Raw genomic sequence first — 17,204 nt, forward strand, 5'->3', positions numbered from 1 at the left:
TCTTTCCTAGCTGCTGAACTTCACTAAATGCTTTCCAACATGAAATCTAAATGACCATGGGATTTTCTTCTTGCGATTTGTACCTGCCTGGAAGGCCTGTCTGGGAATGTTAACCACCCTTGCATTTTTTATTATGTCCCTGCTTCCTATTGATATATTTTCTTAGATGATTTCATTTATTACATTAATACTTTTCTGAGGATATTAGTAGCTCTGTTTATAAAAGAGATGCTTTTAAAAACTTAATTTTTATTTCAAGTCTTGATCCAAAAATTTATTTTTTTAATTTCTTTTTTTAAAGATTTATTTTATGTATTTGAAAGACAGAGTTACCGAGAGAGGTAGAGACAGAGAGAGAGAGGTCTTCCACCCACTGGTTCACTCCCCAGATGGCTGCAACAGCCACAGCTGCACTGATCCAAAGCCAGGAGCCAGGATCTTCTTCTGGGTCTCCCACATGGGCGCAAAGGCCCAAGGACTTGGGCCATCTTCTACTGCTTTTCCCAGGCCATAGCAGAGAGCAAGATTGGAAGAGGAGCAGCCAAGACTAGAACCGGCATCCATATGGGACTCTGGCACTTCAGGCCAGGGTTTTAACCTGCTGTGCCACAGCGCCAGCCCCCTTTTTTAATTTCAAGTCTTGGCCTGCTTGCACCATCCTCACTGTAATGGTGGTTTTCCAAAAGAAACTAAAAAATAGGCTTTGCTTATTTTCACTTTGGGTAGGTCTTTGAAATGTAAATTTGTTTTTTCTTCGGTAAAATTTTGAAGTATTCTCTAATTCTGGACCTGAAATTGTCATTGTGTGACTTTCTGGGTTGACTGTTTGGAGTTTTCAAAATGTGATTCAACTTACTTGGATTATATAGGAGTTTTTCTATTTTATGTTTTGTTTTGGAAACCTGATTTTCAAAATAGGGTGGATATTGATCTCTGTAGTCAAATTTTACTCCTAAGAATTTCATATCTTTCTCTAGTATCTTGGTCAAAGCTATAATCTCTACAAAAAGCTATAATCTCTACAAAAGAATGATACTGTTTTAATTCCTAAACTGGTTATTTGTGTTACCTTCCCCATTTGTTCCTTAATTGTTTTTTCCTAATGGTTAACTTTGTTAACATTTTTCTTAAAAAAAAGTCATTGTGTCCTTGTTTATTTGTGGTACATTGTATAGCATTTCATACATGTCTGCTGTTCCCTTTTTTCTTCTTTTTCTTCAATACTCTGATATTTTTTGTTTATAATTAACAAGGGAGCTGTAATGATTGATTTTCAGTGTTTTATTCTAACACAAGCATTTAAGGTTATAAACAATCTCTAAGCACTGGTTTACTGCATCCTCTTTATTCCTTCATGTGTTCCCAACCTGTTTCCATCACAGGCTGCGTGTGTCTCCAGTTCTGAAACCCACATGTACTGACTGGTAAATTAGTGCTTCAGCCAGTAGAGACCCACTTTTTACACTTGTGTGCCCAGGTAATCACAGCCCATCAGCTACCCTTTCCATGTCTGCAAAAGGGCTACGGTCCCTTAAAATATATCACATCTTGATTTCTTTTAGAGAAGCAGATAAAATTTCCCAGACAGCCCAAGTTAGACATTTCTATATATACTACTGGCTACATCTGAGTTGTCGCTTCTAAATCAATCTTTCATAGCAAACAGAACTGCTCTGATTGTCAGTTTTTTTTTCTTTATGGTGTCACCGGCTAATTACCAACTTGTGTTGATGCTAGTGAGATTCACATACCTGATTTTTCTATTAATTAATTTGACATTCTGGAGTGGCCTGAATGTCAAAATTCTGCCCTCATAGAGCATATTTGAAGAAAGTGGTATAAATTATAGCTTTGTGTAAAATAGTTTAAATATTTGAAGTGCTCTGGATAAAAAATAAAATAATGTGATAGGTCCCAGTGGAGAGGACAAGGGTTGCTTTAGCCAGGAGAGTTTGAAAGTCCTCACTAATGGATAATACATGATCTTAAAACATAACAATGGGGAGTAACTTTCACTGCAGAAGCTAGGAAAAGAGCATCTAAGCTGCAGAAGTGAAAAGCAAATTTAAAGATTTTAATGAGGGGGGAAATATAGATGTATAATTAATGGATAAAAGAGGAAAGATTTGGAAGATGAAGAAAAAAGTGAAACATGGTGACTACACTTCAAAATGTTTTCTCCAAAATTTTTGAGAAAAATTTAAAGAATTTTAACTTTTAAAAATATGCATTATGGGCCGGCGCCGCGGCTCACTAGGCTAATCCTCCGCCTTGCAGCGCCGGCACACCGGGTTCTAGTCCCGGTCAGGGCGCCGGATTCTGTCCCGGTTGCCCCTCTTCCAGGCCAGCTCTCTGCTGTGGCCTGGGAGTGCAGTGGAGGATGGCCCAAGTGCTTGGGCCCTGCACCCCATGGGAGACCAGGATAAGTACCTGGCTCCTGCCATCGGATCAGCGCGGTGTGCCGGCCGCGGTGGCCATTGGAGGGTTAACCAACGGCAAAGGAAGACCTTTCTCTCTGTCTCTCTCTCTCTCTCACTGTCCACTCTGCCTGTCAAAAAAAAAAATATGCATTATGATGTATATGGTAATTCACTTTATTAAACCATTTTACAATGTGTATAAATTCCAAAACAATATGTACAATGGCCATTCAAGGAATTCGTGTAAAATGCATTGAGAGATTATTTTGATTCAAAAACACTTATATCATATAGATTTTTATAATGGACATTTTCAATAAGTTTTTAAAAATCACCCAGATTCATGAATTTCAAATTTTAATGCACCAAAATAAACTTACCTTTGAATCCCATTCCCATCTTATTTTTTAAAATACACATTGTTGGGGCCAGCGCTGTGGCTCACTTGGCTAATCCTCTGCCTGCAGTGCCGGCATCCCGTATGGACACCGGGTTCTAGTCTTGGTTGCTCCTCTTCCAGTCCAGCTCTCTGCTGTGGCCTGGGAGGGCAGTGGAGGATGGCCCAAGTGCTTGGGCTCCTGCACCTTCATGGGAGACTGGGAAGAGCACCTGGCTCCTGGCTTTGGGCTGATGCAGCACCGGCCGTAGTGGCCATTTGGGGAGTGAACCAACAGAAGGAAGACCTTTCTCTCTGTCTCTCTCTCTCTCTCACTGTCTATAACTCTACCTGTCAAATAAAAAAAAAAAACACACACACATTGTTCATAGTAATTGAATGTATGATGTATATATTTTATTTTTAATTGAAATCTATTTATTTTTTCCAATAAATAAATAAGAAACATAAATGAGACTCTATTAGTGGATTTTAAGGATGGAGATCTTTCTTTGTCTCGGGTGATTTTAAGAGATCACTTCTCTTGTTGACACTGGACTGTAGGATCCAATGTGTAGACTAATCCTGTTGGGTGCTCCAACAATGACTTATATATTCTTTTCTGATAGAGATTTGAATTTTCCCCCTATTGTTTTCCTGCTTATTTGTTGGTGGGTTACTATTTTAAGAAACACTGAGAGGAACATTATGTGCCCATTATGTCTTTGTGGTCTATTCCTTTCATTTCCTTAGAATAAATTCCTAAAAATGAAATTATTGGGTAAAAGAATGTAATCATTCTATTCTTTCATCAGACAAGATACTCTATTCTTGGGAGTCATGGTGCTTGGGCTGTGACCATTTGAGAAAAGTGAAATAGAAGTTCTTGTTATGGAAGTATTGCTCCTGCCTTCTTGTTTTTTGATTAGGAACCATAGTTTGGGAATTATTAATATATCCAGCTGATGAGGAAAACTTTTCCCTTCAGTAGAATGTTACTACAACAATGTAAAAGTCAAGGTAGGATTATAAAAGAAGGAAAATTAAATGAAATATTAACAAAGATAAAGAAGACATTTTACAAAGGTATAACAACTATGGACTAAAAGAGTGTCCTAAAACACCTTCATGCAGTTCAGCAACTAAGTCATTTCTGGAATGAACAATGTGGATAATTAGGTTAGGATAGTGCTTCTGTTAGGACTCAGGTCAAAGTCACAAGGTATGTAGTAACAATTTACACATTTTATGAGGAAAGATCGACTCTGAAACAGGGACTGTTTAAAAATCACATACTGAGATATAGCCAACATAGTCAGATGGGCAGATTTGGATGAAATGAAAACTTCACTGGAAACAAAACTGAAAGTCGTAATCCTGGGGATGCCACTTAGTTTTACCAATGTAAAGAGAAGAATCATTATTTCAAGGTACAACACACATTGATAGGCTAAAATGAGAAACTATAAGCAATTCAAACACCAAAATGTTCCATACTGAATCACAAAAATGGGATTTTCAGATTAATCCAACTTGTAATGTCTCATAGAATTTAGGAAGTTGTTCTGGTTCTGTGGATCTTCAATTGCTCTTCACACAGAATATTTTCTTCTTCTTAGAAACAATGTCTTCTGAATGGCTCTGCAGTCAGCATGAAAGGGTAGGAAATGGCTTTTCAGAGTGGCTGGGCAAACATGCTTCCGAAGTGATTCATTGTATCATTTTATAATATCTGCAGATTTACACATGGAACTTCAGGATTTCATTTTTTTTTTGTTCATTCTCAAGTCTATGGACTTCAGTTCCTAAGGCATCAATGATATTTTTTCTAAGTTTAAGTGCATAGGTCTCTAGTTCTAGTGTTTCATATCTTCAATTTCATATATCACTTAGTCAAAAATCTTGTCCTTCCAAATAAAGTCTTGTAACAACTCAGCCATCAAAATGTACCTCTGCATTAAATCTTATTTATCTAACCTGATATCTGTGGCTTTGATGTCATGAACTGCCCTTACAGATCGATCTTTCTCCAGGAGTTCAGTACGCCGTTGTACTTGCTCTGGCTGTCAGGATTGCTATAGAGGCCTTCTGTGTTAGTGTGGATAAGGATTGGTGAGACCACAGCTAATAAGGTGCACCCACCCAAAGAACATAGGCTGACAGAGTGAATTGCCTGCATATTCATCAAATAAAGATCATTTTAGGGATGCAGTGGGACTGAAGAAAATGAGAAAGTCAAGCAGAAGGACTACTACAAATAACTGATAAAAGTGCCAGGGAATCTTGCTAATGAATGTGACAGTGCCCTGAGGCAAAGAAAGTATCCACATCTACTAATTTGATGTTCTCACACTAACTGGTCAATGTTCTTCATCAAAGTGCTTCTGGGAAAAATAAGAGGCAGGTAAAGGGATTTCCTTGATGACTTTGATTTTCTCCCAGAATGCCTACATATGTTGCAGAAACATCATGGGTTCTGCCAAGTCTTTGAAAGCCTCAGCCATGTTAAAGGCCAATCATTGTTCCTGTAAGGTGGTGTTGAGTTGGTTAACCTCTGGGTCATAAGCTTGCAGAACTGCAAATTTCATGATCTCAGAGTCAGACAGGATTTCATTATCCTTCATTATCCTTTTGATCCAATGTTTGTTTCAACTTCTCAAAAAATTTCTTAATTTTATCTTTTTTTCTTAATTTCATCTTAATCTTTAGTCGGTAACTGTGAGTATTTTCTCTTGCTAGTTTCCAGGTATCCAAGTGAGAAAGAGCATCTCCCCTACACGTTGTCTCAAAGCTCTGGAAGAGGAAATCAAAGGCATTCCTTTCCTGAGCATAGGCATCTTCAATAGATCAGAAGACATACTTGGTGTGGTCAGCAGGAATAGCACAGATCCCACAAATCAGCTACATATCAGTCAGGCAGAAAACAATGAGGGACTGCCCCAAGAGTCCTTTGTACACGGGCATCTTGGGAGAAATCTTGACCTTGTTCTACTTTTCCACAATACCCATCAGGGAATAATTAACCAGCAGCCTGCTAACTCCAGTAGCTGACATTTTCTTATGGCAGGAGGGACACTTGAATGATGATAGTCTCCACAATAAATTCTGCACAGTTCCCTCTATGAGACCTTTCAGGCGCTTTTGGCAGAAGTTATGTGAGCAAGGCAAAACTTGAGGATCATCAAACAGATTGCAACAAATTGGGCACATGAGATCTTCAAGCACTACATCACATTCAGGGAGTCTTCTGTAAGTCAGAGGGCACCAAAGACAATGGTATTTCTAGGGAAGAAATGCTATCTTCTGGTTGAGTAAGAAGTACAAGCAGTTAGTCAGCAGCTCCATCCAGCTCTACCAGAAGGAGTGCCTCTGGCATCATGAGGGATATGCCACACCCCCTCCAGCCATGGGGGCCACGTGATATGTGCCAGTAATGGCTGCAAGATGGATTCATGGCCCCACATTACTTCTTTATCATTTTTCAAAAGGGAACATTCCTCAGTCATTAGATGAGTCAGTGTTGTGAGAAAAGAACATGTTTTAAATTGGTTGGCTAAATGAAGAGGTTTTCCCTGTTTCTTCCAGTGTGACATATCCTACAGATACTAAACACTAGACTCTTTTAGATAGAACAAAATGTAATTAAATGTCAGTAGTTACAAGATCTATTTTTTTATTTACATCCTTATTTCACTGTTTGTCAAACATTTTTCTTCAAGCTCATTTTCTCCAAACCCTTGTATAAAATAAAACCCAATGTCCAGTTCTCATTGATCATGCAGATAATATCAACTGATTCAAACAAAGAGAGCTCTCAGAACCGTAATAGCTTAACCTCACCACACCTGCACTGCATGCAGTTCCTGAGGAACTATCAAAGTCTTCAAACATCATGTTTGGAAACTAGTGGTTTAGATGAAATGTTTTAATCTATGTTTACTTTGCATAGTGTGATTGGCCTCCCGTTACTGATATGCCCATGTAGGAGCCATGAAGTTCAAGTTCTTGAATGATTTTCTTTGATAAAGAACATTAGAAAGTAGAAATATTAATGGAATTTTTTCGTAATGGAAAATCTAACATGTAAAACATATTAAGCTGGACGGCGCCGCGGCTCACTAGGCTAATCTTCCGCCTAGCGGCGCCGGCACACCGGGTTCTAGTCCTGGTTGGGGCGCCGGATTCTGTCCCGGTTGCCCCTCTTCCAGGCCAGCTCTCTGCTGTGGCCAGGGAGTGCAGTGGAGGATGGCCCAGGTGCTTGGGCCCTGCACCCCATGGGAGACCAGAAAAAGCACCTGGCTCCTGGCTCCTGCCATCGGATCAGCGCGGTGCGCCGGCAGCAGCGCGCCGGCCACGGCGGTCATTGGAGGGTGAACCAACAGCAAAGGAAGACCTTTCTCTCTGTCTGTCTCTCTCTCACGGTCCACTCTGCCTGTCAAAAAAAAAAAAAAACATATTAAGCCATTTTACATGTAAAATCATGATTTAAAATGTTAATATTCATGAGTGACCCAACCATTAATTAAGTGCAATGTAAGATATTTGCAGGTTTAAAATTACCAAACATATTTGCATCAGATGTTATGGTAAGTACTAAAGTTACATAGTGGTGAACAAAATTAACATAACCTCACCCATATCAATCTGATAGTCCAAAAGAGAAAAACTTAAATAACCAAAGAAAAACCTATAAATCTTATGAAAAGTCAATATGTTAGACTCAACATTAAATTTATTTCTACATTTTAATGATCTAACATTAAAAATCCAAGTATAAATAAATAAGTAAAAATCATTTCTTAAAAAGTCAGTCCCTGGTATTCTCTAAGACCATTTTTAATTTAAACAAAGATGACAAAAGAAGTGTTATTCTTGAATTTATAGTAAATTCATTTACCTTAACAACAGACATTAATATGATAGTCAATGTGTTAAAAGCATTTCAATGTACTTTCATTAGTTTCAAAAATAATTTCATAGAAAATGAATGTCAGCAAATATTTTGAACATTTTTGATAAAATGAAAATAAATGCTCCTAAACAATTTTTTTAAAGATTATTTATTTATTTATTTGACAGGTAGAGTTACAGACAGGGAGAGAGAGAGAAAGGTCTTCCTTCTGATGGTTCACTCACCAAATGGCCTCCATGGCCAGAGCTATGCCAATACAAAGCCAGGAGCTAGGTCCTTCTTCCTGGTCTCATGTGGGTGCAGGGGCCCAAGCACTTGGGCCATCCTCCACTGCCTTCCTGGGCCACAGCAGAGAGCTGGACTGGAAGAGGAGCAACCAGGACTAGAACTTGGTGCCCATATGGGGTGCCGGCACTGTAGGCAGAGGATTAACATAGTACGCCACCGTGCCACCCCACCCCTAAACAATTTAAAATATTGTCACTATAGTGTAAGTTTTTCTCTTAAAGAGGTACAGGGAAGACATTTTATTCCATCCTGAAGTGACAGGTAATCTCTCTCTCTCTTTTTTATTTTTTTTGACAGGCAGAGTGGACAGTGAGAGAGACAGAGAGAAAGGTCTTCCTTTTGCTGTTGGTTCACCTCCAGTGTCTGCCGCCGCCAGCGTGCTGTGACCGGCGCACCCCGCTGATCCGATGGCAGGAGCCAGGCACTTATCCTGGTCTCCCATGTGGGTGCAGGGCCCAAGGACCTGGGCCATCCTCCACTGCACTCCCTGGCCACAGCAGAGAGCTGGACTGGAAGAGGGGCAACCGGGACAGAATCAAATGCCCCGACCGGGGCTAGAACCCGGTGTGCCGGCACTGCAAGGTGGAGGATTAGCCTAGTGAGCTGCGGCGCCGGTGACAGGGAATCTCTTAGTGTAAATCTCTTACAGTAAAACTGATGCTTGTGTTCACATATATGCACTCTTGTACATATAAATGTCATGCATTTCTTCCAAAACTATGCATATTATACATAAGTAAATAAAAATAAATGTTATAAATATTCATTACTTATACATCCATTTTTAAAAGTTTTTAATTGGTGACTATCAATTCTCTTTTATTTTAAAGATTTATTTCTTTATTTGAAATAGTTACTCAGAGAGAGATGGAGAGGCAGAGAGAGAGAGAGGTCTTCCATCCACTGGTTCACTCCCAACTGGCACAATGGCCAGAACTGTGCTGATCTGAAACCAGGAGCCAGAAGCTTCTTTCAGGTCTCCCACATGGGCACAGGGGCCCAAAGACTTGGACCATCTTCTACTGCTTTCCCAGGCCATTGCAGAGAGCTGGATTGGAAATGGAGTAGCCAGGACTCAAACCAGTGCCCATATGGGATGCCAGCACTGCAGACAGCAGCTTTACCCACTACATCACAGCACTGGCCCCACATATACATCATTTCTATAAAGCATTTTTTTAATCCCAGAAAACAAATATTTTGTATTTTTTATTAACATGTGGTACTTGTAAAACTTATGGAGTATAATCCAATATTTCAAAACGTGTATAAGTAGATCAATCAAGTAATTAGTGTTTCCATTACCTTATAGCATTTTTCTAAGCTCATCAGCTCCTCCCCTCTAATTGTTCATATAGTATATAATGCATTATTGTGATCTATAGTTACTTTCCTGTACTAGAAAAGCTAAGAACTGATTATTCCTATGTAACTAGATTTTCATAGTTTTCATGTCATCTGTCTCTCTTCCCTCATCTTTATTTTGATTAAAATTATTTTAGAATGAAAATATTTTAATTTAAAAATTGGTTATCTTCTGTAATGACTCCAATTCTAACTTTCTCACAAGCATACTAGTATTTTAAAGCTGAATATCATATGGTTATTTTGTATATGAAAAACATAAAAATACCATTGGTACTCCAAGATGTGCAATAAGTATTGTCATTCTGACTACATTTTTAAATATAAAGACATGTAAACATGTAATTTCTTTATTTTCTACTGTTAGGCACACAAGTATGCCTCTATTTTTACTCATCTTATCCTAGAAGAAATAGATAAATTCTTGTACACTTACAACATACTTAAATTGAGCCATGAAGACATAGAAAACCTAAACAGACACATAACAAAGACAGAAATTGAATTAGTAATAAAACCCTCCCAACAAAGAAAAGCCCTGGACTGGATAGATTAAATGCTGAATTCTACCAAATACTTAGAACTAACCAATTCTTCTGAAATTTTTTAATAAATTGAAAGGGAGAGAATCCTCCCAAATTCTTTCTATGAAACCAGCATCACCTTAATTGTTAAAGCTGAAAAAGATGTAACAGAAAAAGAGAATTACAGACCAATTTCCCTGATGAACATAGACACAAAAATTTTCAACGAAATTCTGGCCAATTGAATCCAACAACACGACAAAAAATCATTCACCTGGACCAAATGTGATTCATTCCTGGTATGCAGGGATGGTTCAACATTTGCAAATCAATGTGATACATCACATCAACAAATTGAAGAACAAAAACCATATGCTTATTTCAATAGATGCAGAGAAAGCATTTGACAAAATACAACACCCTTTCATGATGAAAAATCTAAGCAAATTGGGTTTAGAGGAACATTCTTCAACACAATCAAGGCAATTCATAACAAACACATGACCAGCTCATATTGAATGGGGAAAAGTTGGAAGCACTCCCACTAAGATCCGGTATCAGTCAGGGATGCCCACTCTCACCATTGCTATTCAATATAGTACTGGAAGTTTTAGCCAGAGTCATAAGCCAAGAAAAGAAATCAAAGGGATACAACTCAGGAAAGAGGAAGTCAAGCTATCCCTATTTGCAGATGACATGATTCTGTATATAGAGGACCCAACAGAATCTACTAAGAGGCTACTGGAACTCATAGAAGAGTTTGATAAAGTAGCAAGAAATAAAATCAATACACAAAAGCCAAAAGCCTGTGTATACACAGACAATGCCATGGCTGAGAAAAACTTCTAAGATCAATCCCATTCACAATAGCTACAAAAAAAGTCAAATACCTTGTAATAAACTTAACAAAGGATGTCAAAGATCTCTACAATGAAAATTATGAAACATTAAATAAAGAAATAAAAGAAGACACAAAAAATGGACATATAATATTTGTCCCCCTGGGATTGGCTTATTTCACTCAACATAATGTTTTCCAAATTCCTAACAGGGATCACTTTTCAGTTAAAATTTACACACCTAAGAAAAATTGTGTGTCAATTACAGAGTTCAACCAATGGTACTAGAACAAAAAAATTACTAAAATGGATAAAATATTACATTGTACATCAACAGTCAGGACAAGAGCTGATCAAGTCACTGTTTCTCATAGTTATTCTTAAGTGTTGAAACTTAACTGACAAGTGATCGCTGTTAAATATAAGAGTGGGAATAAGAGAGGGAAGAGATGTGCAATTCGGGACATGCTCAAGCTGACTTACCTCAAATGGTAGAGTTAGAAACATACCAGGGGATTCCAATTCAATCCCATCAAGGTAGCATGTACCAATGCCATCTCACTAGTCCCACTGATCAATTTCTGTTCACAATTGATCATAATGATAGGCCTAAGAACCAAAGGGATCACATAAACAAGACTAGTGTCTGCAAATACTAACTGATAGAATAAAAAAGAGAGAGAACGATCCAACATGGGATGCAAGATACGCAGCAGACCCATAGAATGGAAGATGTCCTAAACAGCACTCTGGCCTCAGAATCAGCCCTTAAGGCATGCAGATCTGGCTGAAAAGCCCATGAGAGTATTTCAGGCATGGAAAGCCAAGACACCCTGGTTAAAAAAAAAAAAAATGACCTAAATGAAGGATCTCCGCGAGTGAGATTCCTGTGGAAAGAACAGGTCTTCAAAGAAGGAGGTACCTTTCTCTACAGGGAGGAGAGAACTTCCACTTTGGCTATGGCCTTGTCTAAATATGATCAGAGTCGGTGAACTGAGGGGGATTCCATAGCCTTGGCAGCTCATGACAAGAGCCTAGGGTGATTACTGATGCCATAAACAAGAGTGTCAATTTGTTAAGTCAACAACAGGAGTCACTGTGCACTTACTCCTCATGTAGGATCTTTGTCCTTAGTGTGCTGTACATTGAGATTTAATGTTATAACTAGTACTCAAACAGTATTTTTCACTTTATGTTTCTGTGTGGGTGCAAACTGTTGAAATCTTTACTTAATATATGCTAAACTGATCTTCTGTATGTAAAGAAAATTGAAAATGAATCTTGATGTGAATGAAAGGGGAGAGGGAGTGGGAAAGGGGAGGGTTGCGGGTGGGAGGGAAGTTATGGGGGGGAAGCCATTGTAATCCATAAGCTGTACTTTGGAAATCTATATTCATTAAATAAAAGTTAAAAAAATAAAAAAATAAAAAAATGGACAAATTTTCCATGTTCATGGATTGGAAGAATAAATACATCAAAATGTCCATTCTTCAGAGAGTAATTTACAAATTCAATGTGATACCAATCAAAATACCAATGTCACTCTTCTCAGATCTAGAAAAAATGATGCTTAAATTCATATGGATCCACAGGAGACTTTGAATAGCTAAAACAATCTTATACAACAAAAAAAGTAGGAGGCACCAAAATACCATACTTTAAGACATAATACAAGACAATTATAAGCTAAACAGCCTGGTACTGGTACAAAAACAGCTGGACAGATCAATGTAACAGAATAGAAACACCAGAAATCAATCCAAACATCTACAGCCAACTTACATTTGACCAAGGAGCTAACCAATCCCTGGAGGAAGGACAGCCTCTTCAACAAATGCTGCTGGGAAAACTGGATTTCCACATGCAGAAGTATGAGGCAAGACCCCTACCTTACACCTTACACAAAATTCCACTCAACATGGATTAAAGATATAAAACTATGACCTGATTTCATCAAATTATTAGAGAACATTGGGGAAACCCTGCAAGACACTGGCCAGGCAGAGTTCTTGGAAAAGACCTTGGAGGCACAGGCAGTCAAAGCCAAAATTAACAAACAGGATTACTTCAAATTGACAAGTTTCTGTATGGCAAAAGAAACGGTCAAGAAAATGAAGAGGCAACCAACAGAATGGGAGAAATTATTCACAAATTATTCAATTGATAAAGGATTAATAACCAGAATCTAAGAGATCAAGAAACTCCACAACAACAAAACAATCAACCCAGTTAAGATATGGGCCAAGGACTTAAACAGACATTTTTCAAAAGAGGAAATCCAAATGACCAACAGACACATGAATTTTGTATTCCTTAAAAAAGTTTTCTTTGGGGAAAAAACAGATTGTAATTGGTATTGTTAAGATTGTGATTGGTAATGTGAAGAATGTAATTGAAGTATTAAAGTGACCATATAAATAGGATTAAGTGTTTGGCAATAATAGAATTCAAAAGGAGTGAATTCTCCAACATAGAAAGTAGTCCATACAGCAGACTCATAGCATGACAATTGCTTTAAGTAGCACTCATCTCAGAATCAGCCCTTAAATCATTCTTGCCTGACTAAAAGGCCCGGGGTTGCATTTCAGGCATGGAAACCAAGGCACTGTGGCAAAAAATGCTCTACATGAAGGAGCTTGGTGAGTGAGACATCAGTGGAAAGAAGTGGTCATCAAAGAAGGATATATTTGTCTGAATGGAGGAGAGAACTTCTACTTTGCTTATGGCCTTGTCTAAATATTGATGGAGTTTGTGGATTTAAAAGTCTTCCATTGCCTAGGCTGCTCAAGTCCAGAGTCCTGGGTGATCACTGATGTCATACATAAGAGTTTTAATTGTTAAATAAACAACTGGAGTCACTGTGCACTGACTTTCCATGCAGGACTTCTGTCCTCAAAGAGTTGTATTGTGAGACTTAAGAGTAAAACTTGTTTTCAACAATTTATTTTGTTTTAGTGTATAAAATGGAGCATAGGAAAAGCTCTTGTCTCAACTGTTGAGGAATGATTTTTATTTTTTTTCTGTGTGTGCAAATTGTTGAACTTGTTACTTAATATAGAGTTGGTCTTCTGTGTATAAAGTTAATTGAAAATGGATCTTAGTAGAGAATGGGACTGAGAATGGGAGAGGGAGTAAAAGGAGGGATGGGAGGGGGGTATGGTGGAAGAATCACTTTATTCCTAAAGTTGTACTTATGAAATGCATGAAGTTTCTATTCCTTAAATAAAAGACTTCTTTAGGGAAAAAATACTGTAATTGATATTAGTTTTGCATACATTTTAGGTCAGCTTAACCCTAATGACATGTATTACCCCTCTGCTCCTTGTGGTTTTTGCCTATATAAGCCCTGTTGCTATGTGTTTTGGAGTCTAGAGTTCTTTAGGGCTTGAGCCCATTTTCAACTGCTGGCATTAAAGGACTTCAAAGTCTAAAAACTACCCCACAACAAGGTTCCACCTCACCCCAGTTAGAATGGCTATCATAAAGAAATACACAGCCGGCACCGTAGCTCACCAGGCTAATCCTCTGCCTTGCGGCGCCAGCTCAGGGCACCGATTCTGTCCCAGTTGCCCCTCTTCCAGGCCAGCTCTCTGCTGTGGCCAGGGAGTGCAGTGGAGGATGGCCCAAGTGCTTGGGCCCTGCACCCCATGGGAGACCAGGAGAAGCACCTGGCTCCTGCCATCGGATCAGCGTGGTGTGCCGGCCGCAGCATGCCAGCCGCGACGGCCATTGGAGGGTGAACCAACGTCAAAAGGAAGACCTTTCTCTCTGTCTCTCTCTCTCTCACTGTCCACTCTGCCGGCCAAAAAAAAAATATACAAACACTGAAAAACATCATAATTAGTGAAATAAGCCAATCCCAAAGCGACAAATTCTATGTTTTTCCTGACCTGTGATATCTAATAGAGCACCTAAAAGACAACCTGTAGAAATGAAAATGATGCTTTAAGAAACAATGAATTTGAACAGCCTTTCTCTTGACTGTTGAGAAAGTTGTTTTTTAATTTTTGTTTTTCTTTTCTTTTCCTTTATCATATTTTTCTTATTTTTTCTTTCATACTAATTGTTGAAATCCTTACTTAACAGAATTAATCATATGTGTAAAAAGTTAATAGAAAATAGATGTTAGTAAAAAATAAGGGAAAACAAAAAAGGGAAGAGGAAGGGGGTGGGGGTGTGGGTGGGAGAGTGGGCACAGTAAGAAGAATTACCAAAATTCTAAGTATGTAATTGTAAAATGTATGAATTTTTTAACTGTAAAGCAGTATAGTTCTGCATACATTCATACGGACTTACTTCTAAAGGTACAGTATAAAAACTTGCAATGGCACCCCAAATTCCCTTAAGCTGCTGGTAGAAATAGCAACTCAAGTATTATAGGTCATATGGATAGGCTTAAGTGGTAAAGTGATCTTATAGATAGGATCAAGTGTTAAACTGATCAGATAAGTAGTATTAGGTGTTTGGTAATAATAATAGAGAGAATTCAAAAGGAGTGAATGCTCCAACATGGAAAGTAGTCCATAGAGCAGACTCATAGCATGACAATTGCTTTAAGTAGCACTCATCTCAGAATCAGCCCTTAACATCATTCTGGTCTGACTGAAAAGCCCAGGAGAGCACTTCAGGCATGGAAAGCCTAGACAATGTGACAAAAAATGTTCTAGATGAATAAGCTCTGTGGATGAGACATCAGTGGAAAGAAGTGGTCATCAAAGAAGGATATATTTGTCTCTGAATGGAAGAGAGAACTACTTTTCTTATGGCCTTGTCTAAATACTGATAAAGTTTGTGGATCCAAAAAGCTTCCATAGCCCAAGCAGCTCATGTTAAGAGCCTTAGGTGAGTGCAGTCAACTGAAAGTTCCAAGTTGACCCACCACACTTGGATATTCCTGTGAGAGTTCTCCCAGCCAGCCCTGCACTCACCGGCTATTGAGGCTCTGCTCTCCCTGAGCTGAGATTCTTCTTTTTTGAAGTCCAAACACCAGCCAGATGCTGAGACTCTAATCGCCTTGGAGATCTGTGCTTTCTGACTCAGAGGCACCACCCCTGTAGACTCTGTGCAATTCCTCTCTCTGGGTCTAAGACATGTCATGAGGAGCACGAGAGGTTCTTTGAGATCCCTGGGTGGTTGGTTTATACAGTGTGTTGTATTATACAAATTAAAACATGTGATTTTACTACTGCATAATAAAAAGCCTTATTGGAACCAAGACCAGCTCCATGCCATTACTACACTCATGACAGTTGGTGTAGTCAGCAGGATTTTAAAAATATCCACTCACAAAATCTCTCCCAGGTGATTTTAAGCTTGATATGAGTATCTGGCAAGAGTCATCTCCAAAAGGCACCCAGTGCTAAAGCTAAGTGGCTGAGGCTGTGGTAAGACTGACTCTGGCAGGGGCTTCTTGATACTTACCCAAATTCAGTATTTGGCAAGAGTCACCTCCAAAAGGTACTCATGGCTAAGGCTAGGTGGCTAAGGCTGTGGTAAGACTGGCTCTGGTAAGGGCTCACCAATATCCACCTAAATTGGGGCCTTGATGAAGGGGACCCAAATTAGCGATCTCCAAAATGTACACACAGCTAAGGCTAGGTGGTCAAGGCTGTAAAAAGACTGGCTCTGGTAGGGGCAAAATGGGTTTCTAGATTCAAGACTCCCATACTAAGTCTCTTGACCACAGGGGCACCAGATTAGTTGCCTCCAAAAGGCACCCATGTCTAAGGCTAGGAGAGCAAGGTTATGGTAAGAGCAGCTCTGTTGGGGGTAAAATGGGCCTTTGATGCTGATCTCATGAGAACTAAGTTTTAAATGTGTGGCTGGCTGTCTAAAAGGCTATGTAATTACCTAGAATGGGAATTTTACTATGTAGTTATGTAGTAAGCATTAAAGATCAATGTGTGAAGGTTAGGAGGTACTTGAGGGCTAAGTAGGTTAAAGTGCTAATCAATCTGGCCATCTATATAGCATAATTAACCTTGGTTAAAAAAAAACCCTAAAATATCAGCATAAATACATATGTATTTATTTATATTAGTATAAGCAAGTCATATGGGTATTTTGTACTTTGTGTAGATATTTACATAATATAGGTACAAATTGCCATATTGTTTATAAATATAAGACAAAATTAGTGAGATCTGTGAGAAAATAAAAAAAAATGGAAGAAAAAAGAGGTAAATGAATTAATGGTTAATAAATCTTGATGCAAGGTGGAATTTATTACTCAAGAAAAATTCACTAAGAGTAAAAAGGGGACTGATGTTTATAATTAACTTACACTCTCCAGAAGTAGTGGAGCCAATCCTGACAAGAGCTCCCCTTCATGAAGTCCCTAAGATAATATGCAGATACTGACTCAGATTTATCTAAGGGAAGGGAATTAGACAGACAGGTATTAGACAAGACCAAAATTAATCCATTCTTAAATAATTACCCATTCTTAGAAAATAAACAACCTAAGTCCAGCTTACCAGT

At 38.6% G+C, this 17,204-nt stretch overlaps 1 pseudogene; it reads right to left on the minus strand.

The window, feature by feature from the left end:
- Positions 1-4,991: 4,991 nt before the first annotated feature.
- LOC127486771 (E3 ubiquitin-protein ligase TRIM13-like) lies at positions 4,992-6,690 on the minus strand (annotated as a pseudogene).
- Between the last annotated feature and the right edge of the window lie 10,514 nt (positions 6,691-17,204).

The sequence above is a fragment of the Oryctolagus cuniculus genome, chromosome 12 (genome assembly GCF_051225735.1).
Source record: "Oryctolagus cuniculus isolate XC-2025 breed Fujian yellow rabbit chromosome 12, ASM5122573v1, whole genome shotgun sequence".
NCBI lineage: Eukaryota > Metazoa > Chordata > Mammalia > Lagomorpha > Leporidae > Oryctolagus > Oryctolagus cuniculus.